At 42.2% G+C, this 10181-nt stretch overlaps 1 long non-coding RNA gene across 1 annotated transcript; it reads left to right on the top strand.

The window, feature by feature from the left end:
- Nucleotides 1-449: 449 nt before the first annotated feature.
- LOC104909696 (uncharacterized) lies at nucleotides 450-4035 on the top strand. The gene is made up of 2 exons (XR_014881759.1): nucleotides 450-1967; nucleotides 3810-4035. It is a non-coding gene; the product is annotated as an uncharacterized LOC104909696 (long non-coding RNA).
- The last annotated feature ends 6146 nt before the right edge of the window (nucleotides 4036-10181 follow it).

The following is a 10181-nucleotide window of genomic DNA, read 5'->3' as shown; positions in this document are numbered from 1 at the left end:
TTTTCAGTACCAGTTCTCTCTGTACCAGTGGTGTGCTTTTGAGAAGTAAAATCACATTCTCTTCTAGATGCTGGACCTCACTGCACCAAAACAGGGTTTCTGCTTGTGTCTGCTGCCACCAGTTCAGCTCTGCTGATGCACTTGTAAACAGCAAGGTCAAAGGCCGCTGATAACTTGGCTGTGGTGCACAAGAACAGAGGGTGGCATGGCCAGATTTCTTATGTGACTTTCTGTAAGGAACGGTCTTAGCAGGGGGTTGGATTCAATGATCTCCAACACTTAAGAATCTGTGATTCCGTGGCATATAAAAATATTCTGCACTGGGCATTAATCTTCATGAGAAAATGTTCTGTTTTCTAATACATTAGGAGTTATCACATGACAGCTTACCTTCTGAGAGTAAAACAAACGTTTGGAAAAAGCAAACCTGGCTCTCCAGGTCATCCATGCTGTAGGCTCCTGTTGCTTAACACTTGCAGGCTGTGAAGCCAAGGTCTAGCACTGGAAAGACACAAATCCAGAGTGTCTGATCACAACTCTTGCCCTTGGCAGCATGAAGACCTGTCAAACACCTGCATCTTTGGCAAGCCCTCCACCTAGCAGACACCACATAAGCCATAATCACTCTTCCTCCCTCCAACCCTTGGCTATTGCCATGTTTTCCAGTTCTGATCTGCAAGCAGCAACCATGAGAAGGACGAGATGCATCCAGGAACATCCACTGTATTCCAGTGGTGTATGTCACTGCTTTACGGTGGAGTTGGGAATGCAAGTGTGGTAGAAGAGCTATGTTTTATATAATTTAAAAAATAGTTTTGTAGCAATGCTAGAGAATATGCAAAGACTGAGCCTATGTGAGAAGGAAGCTAGATTACATAAGTCACTTGGTCCATCTCTGATGTTTTCATGTTTTCCTAAGCACTTTTAAAAGGCAATTTCTGTGCCTGGTTTTCCTCCAAATGCCTATATATCCACCTCTTCATTCAATCTTCTGAAGTGGAACTTAACAGTTCATAGAAAGTAGCTTTTGCTTTAGAGGAGTAAGCAAAGGTCATCATCTATGCTGTGGTTCAAGGTCACCCCATCTTTGGTATACTCTAATGAAAGTAACAGCTAGAGGAGGGTGAGAGAAAAAATAGCTCTAAAAATCAGACTTGTAGGCATTCTCCCCAGCAAACTGAAAAATAAAAGAGCTCAGAGCAACAGGGTAACTGAAGGTACCAGTGCTTTAGGGTGTATTTCAGATAAGTGTGCCTTTAAAAGCAGCTAGACAAATAGAAGAGAATGACTTCTGGAGCAGAAGTACATTTCAGCAGCTATGGAAAGACCGACAATCAGGAAAAGAAGAGAGACATCATCAGCCTCTGCCCTGGAAGTGAATAGGTTCTGGATCCACGAGGATGAAGTGCACACACAAGTGAGTCCTTTTCTATTTCAATAACTAAGGCACAACAAAAATACATACGTGGCTCTATCCAACTTAGCTGTAGAATTGGTTGAAGTCATCTAGAATAAGGAAATGTTTCTTGTGGAACATTTTGTGGTTTATTATATTAATAAATATGAAAATAATTAATATTAACAACTGTAACTATGATCCACCATAGAGAAATCTGTTACACATTTTGTCTACATAAGCAAGAATGGCATCATTCTATTTTTCTGCACCTTTATTTTGGTTGATAGACTGATGGCAGTTGGAGAATTTATTCTTAAAATTCACTGATATCTTATTATTGTTTTTCTTTTTCCCTTCACACCGTATACTTGTACTTCTGCAGACTTAGCAGAGCTGTCAGAGAAAGATCCTCCACGTTGTACTTGCCTTGAAGGCAAGTCACCCACTGAGCAGATTTCACTTTCCTGTCCAGGCAGTACAAAGCAGCCCCTTCAGCAAAGGGATTTCCTTCTGCCTGCAGACCAGTTCTGACTTCACTGTCAGGGTGCCCACAACATACCTTGTTACAGTAAGTGAGCTCTTGACCTTTTCTACCTATTTTGTAAATGCTTTCAGTATATTCCTGCACAATGTCTTTGTGCAGCTGAGCTTATTATGCTTCCTTCATAGAACTGCTTCTAGTTTCTTGTGCATGCAATATTTATTAGCATTTCCTGCAGTAACAAAAAAGCACAGACTGTAGGATCTAGCCACTTTGTTTAACACGTATGGTATGGAGTACCTTGATATCTCTGCTTTTGCTGTCCCTAAAACAAGGCTAGGCATCCCTAATTCACACCGCAAGCAGCAGAAGTGTGGAATGCATTCTGTGTACCCTCCTTGCTGACCAGGAGAGACATCACTGATTACTGGGAGGAGGTCTCTTCTCTGTATGTGGTTAGTAGAGAAATTTCTGGGATTTCTGAGCCCTACCTCTGATGGAAATTACCTGAAGTGCTGAATTATGTGTGATGGCCGCAAAACTTGTCCCCTGCCACCAAACAAACAAAATGACTCACGACCTGGGTGTTACAGAGACAGCTTCTCGGAGAGATAGCTTAGTACATAAGTCACATTATAAGACACTGAGATCACAGGATAAGACCATGAGTTCTATCACATGAAATCTTGTAGACTAAACCATGAGGTTGTGTAAGTCGGGACACTCCAATGACGGGAATGAAATCTTACTGTCTTGAGCTGTCTGAAGAGCTGAGATGAAAGCCCTGTAGCAGTCAACACATGAGAGTCCAGGGTAGGATGTATAACATGATAATAATGTACCTGGCTATGAAACCCACAGCCATTTTGTTCCTTGGTTTCTTCTTGCAAGTTGCCCACAAACAGCCCTGGTAGCTCCTGGGCACTCCTGGGGACAGGTGGGTGCAGTGACTATCAGCCAGCCATGCTTTCCCCCTGTTCCAAGAAGCAAGGCAGAGCACAGTAGCAGCCCAGCTGGGTGATGGCAGGTTTTTTCCTGGGCGCTCCCTGTAAGAGAGAAATGTGGCATTTCCCATCCAGTGCCTCTAGGGCTGAGCAGGACTTCAGGTGTGTGGCATATGCTGAACACACTGGCCTTCCAGCCCTTTGGTCCCAAGGAGCACCTCTCCAGATGCTGTTCCTTGGGCTCAGAGACCTCCTCTGGTCCCCACACTGTCTCTCCTGCCTGCACTGGGAGGAGACTGGGGACCACCATGCTTTTAAAACAGAAGTGCCCCAAAACAGCTAATCAGACAGTTTTCCTGGATCAGCTCTTTAAAATTACACCTGGGCATCGCATATGAGACTAGATAAAGGACGATCTTGGTTGGCCTTGGTTTTTTGTTTTTGTTTTGTTTTTGTTTTTGTTTGTTTGTTTTTTGTTTTTGTTTTGTTTTGTATGTGTGTGAGACTGGAATTCTCCTATCCCAAAAGGGAAAGTAAATTGCTGTAGCTACACCTGCACCACAGTGCTAAACAGAGCAGTCTGTCATCTAGCCCCAAGGCCAAGTTGAATTGAGGATATTTCTAGCCCCACTCCCTATGTCAGATGGGTGACCAAATCCAAACTACTCCCAGGGAGCAATCCTTGTTGTATAACATCCTGGGTGACTGGTAGCTTTCACGGGTGATAAGAGAGTGGACAACCAAGAAGCAAGAGCTTAGACCTCCTCTTTGCCCCTGTCTACTGTAGCAAACATAGGCTATGGCATTCTGCAATGCTGACATGGGGACTAGCAGAGACATCGTGTACCATATTCGGGCAGTTTACTGCTTCCATCCATTTCCAGTGGATTTAAATAGCTGGTATGGGTATCCTAAGTCCAAAAGAGGAATGCAGTTCGTGTTCATCTACACAGAGATTACCCTGATGTCATCTCATGATCCACAGGGGCAGAGTCTGAAAGCTTCACCCAGATGGAGAAACACACAGGGGACAAGAGACTGCGCAAGGAGTGGCTGCTCCTCTACAACCTCCTCATGAGGACTTGGCTCGTTCAAACACTGGATGGATCTGCTAGGACTGCCTCTGATGCCACAATCTTTCACAGGTTGTTTTATCCCTGATGTATTTTTATGAAAGAATGAATAAATAAACGTCAGCCAAACTGCTGGAATGCTGTGGATCTCATCTCCATTCCAACATCCAAATTTCCTGAGAAACATTCTCCTAGAGTCTAGAGAAAAAAATTATGTATAGAAGATTATAAACCTTTAAATCTGAGTTTTGACTATAAGGGGGCCAAAGCCCAGCCAGACTGGAGCAGTTATGAAGCCCTCCAGCCCTCATAGAAAACAGCACAAAGCTCATATTCCCTCTACTGTACTGGAGCTGCCTTTTGACACTGTTTTCGGGAACTTGCCAGCTCATTTTCAAACTTGTTTGTGAGACATCAACAGCCTCAAATTACAGCAGTCTGAACAGCCCAGTAAATATTTACACAAACCTGCTGGTGATGGTTTGAGCTGACATGCGTTACCTTTTGTGTTGGGGGGAGGCTATATTTACAGCCAACCAGCTAATGAACATGATCCCCGCCATGCTTTAATACAGATGGCTCTTTCAGCCTTTGTGGCTTTCAAGTTACAGGGAGCACAAACTTCAATAGCCTTCGTTAGAAGGCTCCGTCTCAGCTCCCTCCGTTTTGTTTACAACCGATCTCTCTTTGTGCAGTAAATGGTTGACTAACATTCAGCTGTTTGCATCCAGCAATGTGTTTGTGTAGGACAGGGGTTGTTTCTTGTCTTTTTTTTTTTTTTTTTTTAACACTGATGGTTTTTATTTTGAGTTTACAATGCAGGCAGTTTTTGCAATGCAGCTTTATTTTCATTTGAGTGACATTTCTTCAGGCTGTCTCCCAAAAAGCCACCAGGGCTGGAGCTTGGCACACAGCAAGCACAGGCAGAGGCGTGCAGCCGGGCAGCAGAAGGAAGCAGCACTTGTCCACAGGGCTCAGTGGAGGGCACAAAGCCCTACTCTAGCCAGAGTCCAGACTGGTCATCCACCCCTCCTGCAGTCACTTCTCAAAGAGATGCATTATGTTGGCATCTATGTCCCACCGACAGCTCTGGCTAGGATCCAGACTGCCCAAAGGAAGACAACTAAGAAGCTCAAAGTTTATGCTGTCAGCAGCTATTATAACTTTACACTTCTTATGGTTTTTTTAATTAGACATCAGGTAAACCACTGGCTGAAGATCCCTCGTTTTTTGTTTTTTGTTTTTTTTGCAGTTCAACAAAAAAGACAGATTTCAGATAAATGAGACAAAAAGTTAGGAGAGTGAGGAAATGAATGATGAAATTCAGATTCTTATTCTGACAGGTTCCAATGGATGGCTATGATGGAAACACAGAAAACTTTTTTCTTCCCAGATTATGAAATCCCAGGCTGTAAGAAGCTGAATGGATTAAGAAGACTACCTGTAGTTTCCATTGCCCAGTAGCAGGCAGTATGACAATTTCTTTGTGGTTGAGATAAATCAGTTTTATATGAGACTGCACAGTGCTATGATAGAAAACCTCCAGTGAACAGAAGAACACATAAAATGACGCCTCTAAATTAAAAATGCAGGTCAGCAATTCTGACTGTTGTGACCTAGCTAGTCTTACAAAACTCTCTTGTGTTCTGTAGGTTTGTTATGTGTTACTAGAATCCAGTGTGGCAGACAAAATCCCACCAAAGACAAAAGTCATTTTTAAAATTCTAGCAATTGGAGATCTCTCTAGACATCAAGTCAGATGAAGATTTGAAAATCAGTGCTTGAAATATCTCTCCTGGGGCTGAACATCCATCCCAGAGTTACAGTATCTGGTTTTTGCAAGCTTGGCCATGGAAGTTCCCTCACAATTCTGCTGAAAACACAATAAAATCATCTATGACTACACATAGCTGATCTATAATAATTAATGGAAAAGGTAGTCTTCCCTGCTGGAGAAGTGCCCAGTTCTCAAATGAGTGGCTACTCCTTACCTCCACACCATGAAGCTCTTCTCATTGAAATGATGACCATTTTATTGCTATCACAACATGCCCCGTGGTTTTGGCAAATGCCTTACTATTTTGGAAGGAAAATGGAATACCTGGTAACACAGATGTTGGGAGAGGGACTGAATTTGAACCTGCTCTTTCTGATAAAAGTCAAATCTTTTCTTTTTAAGCCCCTGTATTGGACCAGTCTCCAGTATCTGTATGAAACTTCTTTTCTTCATCAAATCCCTTCCCAGAATGTTTAAACAACATAGCTTAGTTAATGATCACAGGGAAGAAAAGCCTTGGAAACAACAGAGCTGCTTCGTAACCTTTTGACAAAACATTTGTTTGTCAAGTACATTGTTTATCAAGAGTGGTTCACAGAATAACAGGTTTTGGCAAATATCCTAAAATAAATTATTTGAGGGAAAAAAAAAAAAATGAAATTAGTACATTCTAAATGAGAACTTAAAAGTGTAAGGTTCCAATAAATGTGCAGAGGGGGATAAAGCTGATTAAAATAGAATATTACCAAACGTTGCAAGAAAGCTATTGTTCACAAATGGAATAGGTTATTTTTTTCCCAACTTTGCTCTTTCACAAATGTTCAGCTTTATGTTTTTGTTTACCTTCTTTAAAAATCACCATATCTTGAGATCTGCCATGGGATAAGATGTCTTTGGGCCAGCCAGGCCTCCTACAGCTTCATGCGTTAGCGTTTGAGACTGCCTGCCTCCCTTTTCCCTCTGCCATTTGTGTATTTTTTACCTGTTTCAATTATGAATACTACAGGGTAGACAATTTACCACTGTGCACATCTGCATGACACCTGCCATATTTTTCTCTGGCCTCTGTTTGTTCTCCCAAAACAGTGACATTTCAATAATACATAAGAAAGAGGTCTTTAAAAGGAAAGTAAGTGGCCTGGGAGTCCACATCTTCTATGTTCATTTTTGTTTGCCAAAATGAATGAATTCCTAGTTTTTGTATGGGAAATGATGATTCTTTTCAGTTTGGGATAGATAGAGAGATATCCTAAAAGAAGATTTCAAAACTTTTTCTGAAGATTTAATCTTGATGAAGAGAGGTGTTACAGCGGGAATGTGATGAGGAGGCAGGACTGCACTAGAATATGCCTTTTCAATGCTTTTGTCACTGCTGCTGTTTTTCCCCTTTGGTTGATGGTCTGTCTGGATAACAACATCCTGCTGTGTTTGGTTTTCTCAGGTTTTTCTTTTCTGAAGAAATGTTCCATTCTGTGAAATCTCAAAATGGCTATCTTTCTCCCACATCTGGGGCTGTCACAGAGGTCTCCAATCACTCCATGAGACAATACCATTCCCTGAACTCTTCCTGCCATGTTGCCAAACAGGCTAAAGCAAGCACAGGAGATATGAACCTCAGTGTTTGCTCTACTGTACCCGGACATGTCATTCAGAGATATTGTTTGTAGAATTACTGAAGAAATTACTTGGAAACAAGGAAATCCCCTGCTAATCTTCATGAAGAGCTCTGTGTTACTAGGCAAACACTTCCCGGCATAGGATTCTAGAAATTTCCAGGTTTAGGACCATTCTAGGACCTCATTCTAATGACATCAGACCCAGTGTACAAAATCTTCTTCATGTGTGTCTGAAAGCAGCCAAAGGTTACAAAGTGTGTCTCCTGCAAGGACCTGTGCACATACCAACTCCAATCAGTCTAGGTCTGCTATGGAAGCCGTAAGTCATTTCTACTTCCATCCCAATATTGCTGTGAAGTGCCCCAGATTTGCTGCATTGGAGCAATTCTGTTAGGATATCTGGAAAGAAAAAAGAGTAATAAGGTAAAGTTTGAAACAATTCTAAAAGCACTATAAAGCCAGGCCAAGGCTTTGTCTGTCATACACAACAGAAAGCACAGAGACCTCAGTGTCAAACTTTCATGTAGAAAAATAAACATTTAAGCAGTGCTATTATTACTCTTACTTTTCAATATAAGTGCACAGACACAAAGTTAAAAACTCATGCAAAGATAGAACAAGGCCTTAGTATGTGTAAGCATCCCTTAAAATTCAAAGACATTTTGACATTTGTTTTTATTCATCTACATAATGTCCTTCTACAGAATTTGGACAGGCCCGTTCCAAATTTCTTACCACCTCTTCAATTCATCTTCATCGCTGTGTACAAAACAAACCACTGAAGAGGGAACATACTGAACCACAGTGATGACAATTCTGCTTTGGCTGAGGTGGAATGGACAACATGCCTGTCCCAGATGGCTTCAAAAAGAAGAATGCATTCTGATTAAGGAGCAGTGGGAACATTTTCCAAGGACATTTGGGTGCCTTTTATAGATTTATAAGACAGATGCTACTCCTTAGAAGCATCTGCCTCCCAGACCCATTTTTTCCTTTGCTCAGTCAGAGTAGGGATTAAATTTGTGTGAAATGGTAACTCCCTTATGGCTTCACATACACGCTAAGCCCGATTTTACCACCCTCACAATGAACAGTATTGTTGCTGAAGAGAAGGGGAACAGCTCCTCACTGCACAGAATATCTGGAAAACAGGGAATGTCAGAGACAAGCAAGTGCAGTCACAAAGAGTTCCTGAGGTCAATCTATTGACAGGAGAGGGACAGCTCTGATTCCCCTACCGCATCAGCAGGATTTCTATTTCTCATATTATGAGATACTTTATCTTTTGCATCTGATTGGACTAGATCTTTAAATTGAGATTAAATGGGAGTACACTGGGTAAGAAATGGAGCCAAGCAAGCAGTAGGAGACAGCATATGACAAAGTTTGTTTCTTAGACATAGAAGGTTACATGGGAGCAGATTCCACCAGTTTGACAAGGTTTCTCAAAGTTATACAGTGCAGACCTAGGTTGGACTCCAAACGTTTCTGGATCTCAGTGCTTTCAGGTGTCAAATGATGACCACGCTCTAACAGGCACCGAACGTGGGATAGTGTAAAAAGAAAATGAGTAGAAAGGGCACTCCAAAGCTGGGCAGGTTTGTTGGATTGTTTGCAGCCACCTCTAAGAGTTTCATCCCATGAAGAGCTAAAGGACTACTTCAAATGTAATGCCTCTTCTTTTATTATGTTGACCCATGACATCAGAGGCAGATGTTGGTGGTTTGGCAGAAGAAACTGAACCTTTCTGCCAGTAGTCTGTTACATTTTATTGCTGTGTGACAGACAGCAGCAGAGGGGCAGCCTGACAAAATAGTATGTGGCATATGAGTGTGTATGATGTAAAAGCGTGGCACTGAATTCCTCCATGCAGAAAAAATGGCTCTCAATGACATTCATCTATACTTGCTGAACATTTAGGGAGACCAAACAGAGGATGTAAGCACAGTGAGATGGTGGGTCGTGACAGTAACAGTGACAGTGACAGTGACAATGAGTCGTCTCTGCTCATGCAGATTTTTACATTTTATACTGACCAGCAGTATAGTCTGCTGTTTTGTAGCTGAGAATTTGCTCTATCAAACAGTGTTATTGTACTCTTTGTACTTGTTGTTTCCATGGAAATAAATAGGGGGTATTACTTTTGGACTGACCTACACATTTTTGGTGGTGAGATCTCTGCACATATTGCTATGGTAAAGCCTTACAGCCAGGCAACTATCCATCTAACCAGGTAGATGTTGAAACATGTGGGTAGTAAACAGTATTGCAGATTGTCTAGAGAAGGTCTGATATGCATGACCAAGTACCCTGCCACACAACAACTGATATCACTCCAGCACACAGACCATGATGCTGGAGTGGTTCCTCAGGGTTAGGTACGCTGGCCTGGAGAAAACCTCTAAGCAGTGATGTAAAGCCAGATAAGTATTGTCATGATAATACTTAACTACTAGATAGCACACTACATTTGTAGCCGCTCAAAGCATACAAATATTGCTGCATGTGCTTTCCTTGGAGACATCAACTTTTCATTGTCTGGATCTTTATGTTACAGTCCAAAGCAGAGTGAGTCAGCCATGGGCCCAGGAGAGAAGTAATGCCTTGTGTGCACCTGCAGAACAAGGGTGCAGTGCAGGATATCAGAGGGAGCCATCTTGTAGCAAGACCCACAAGATAATCTGGGCTGCAATCTCCCCCTGTGCAGCTCAAAGCAGCTCATTACCAGTGATGGACTGAGGTTTGGGTCCTCCTTGGTTCCAAAGCAGAGCTCAGGACAGAAAATGCTGTAGGAAACTGTGCCCCCTGCTTCTTATTCCTGAAGATCTTTCTCAGATCTCTGAGGCGACCATGGGACTGGTACGCAGCATGAGAGCATCACAGGACCCTGG

The sequence above is a fragment of the Meleagris gallopavo genome, chromosome 2 (genome assembly GCF_905368555.1).
Source record: "Meleagris gallopavo chromosome 2, MGAL_WU_HG_1.1, whole genome shotgun sequence".
NCBI lineage: Eukaryota > Metazoa > Chordata > Aves > Galliformes > Phasianidae > Meleagris > Meleagris gallopavo.
This window is presented reverse-complemented; position numbering and strand designations above follow the sequence as displayed.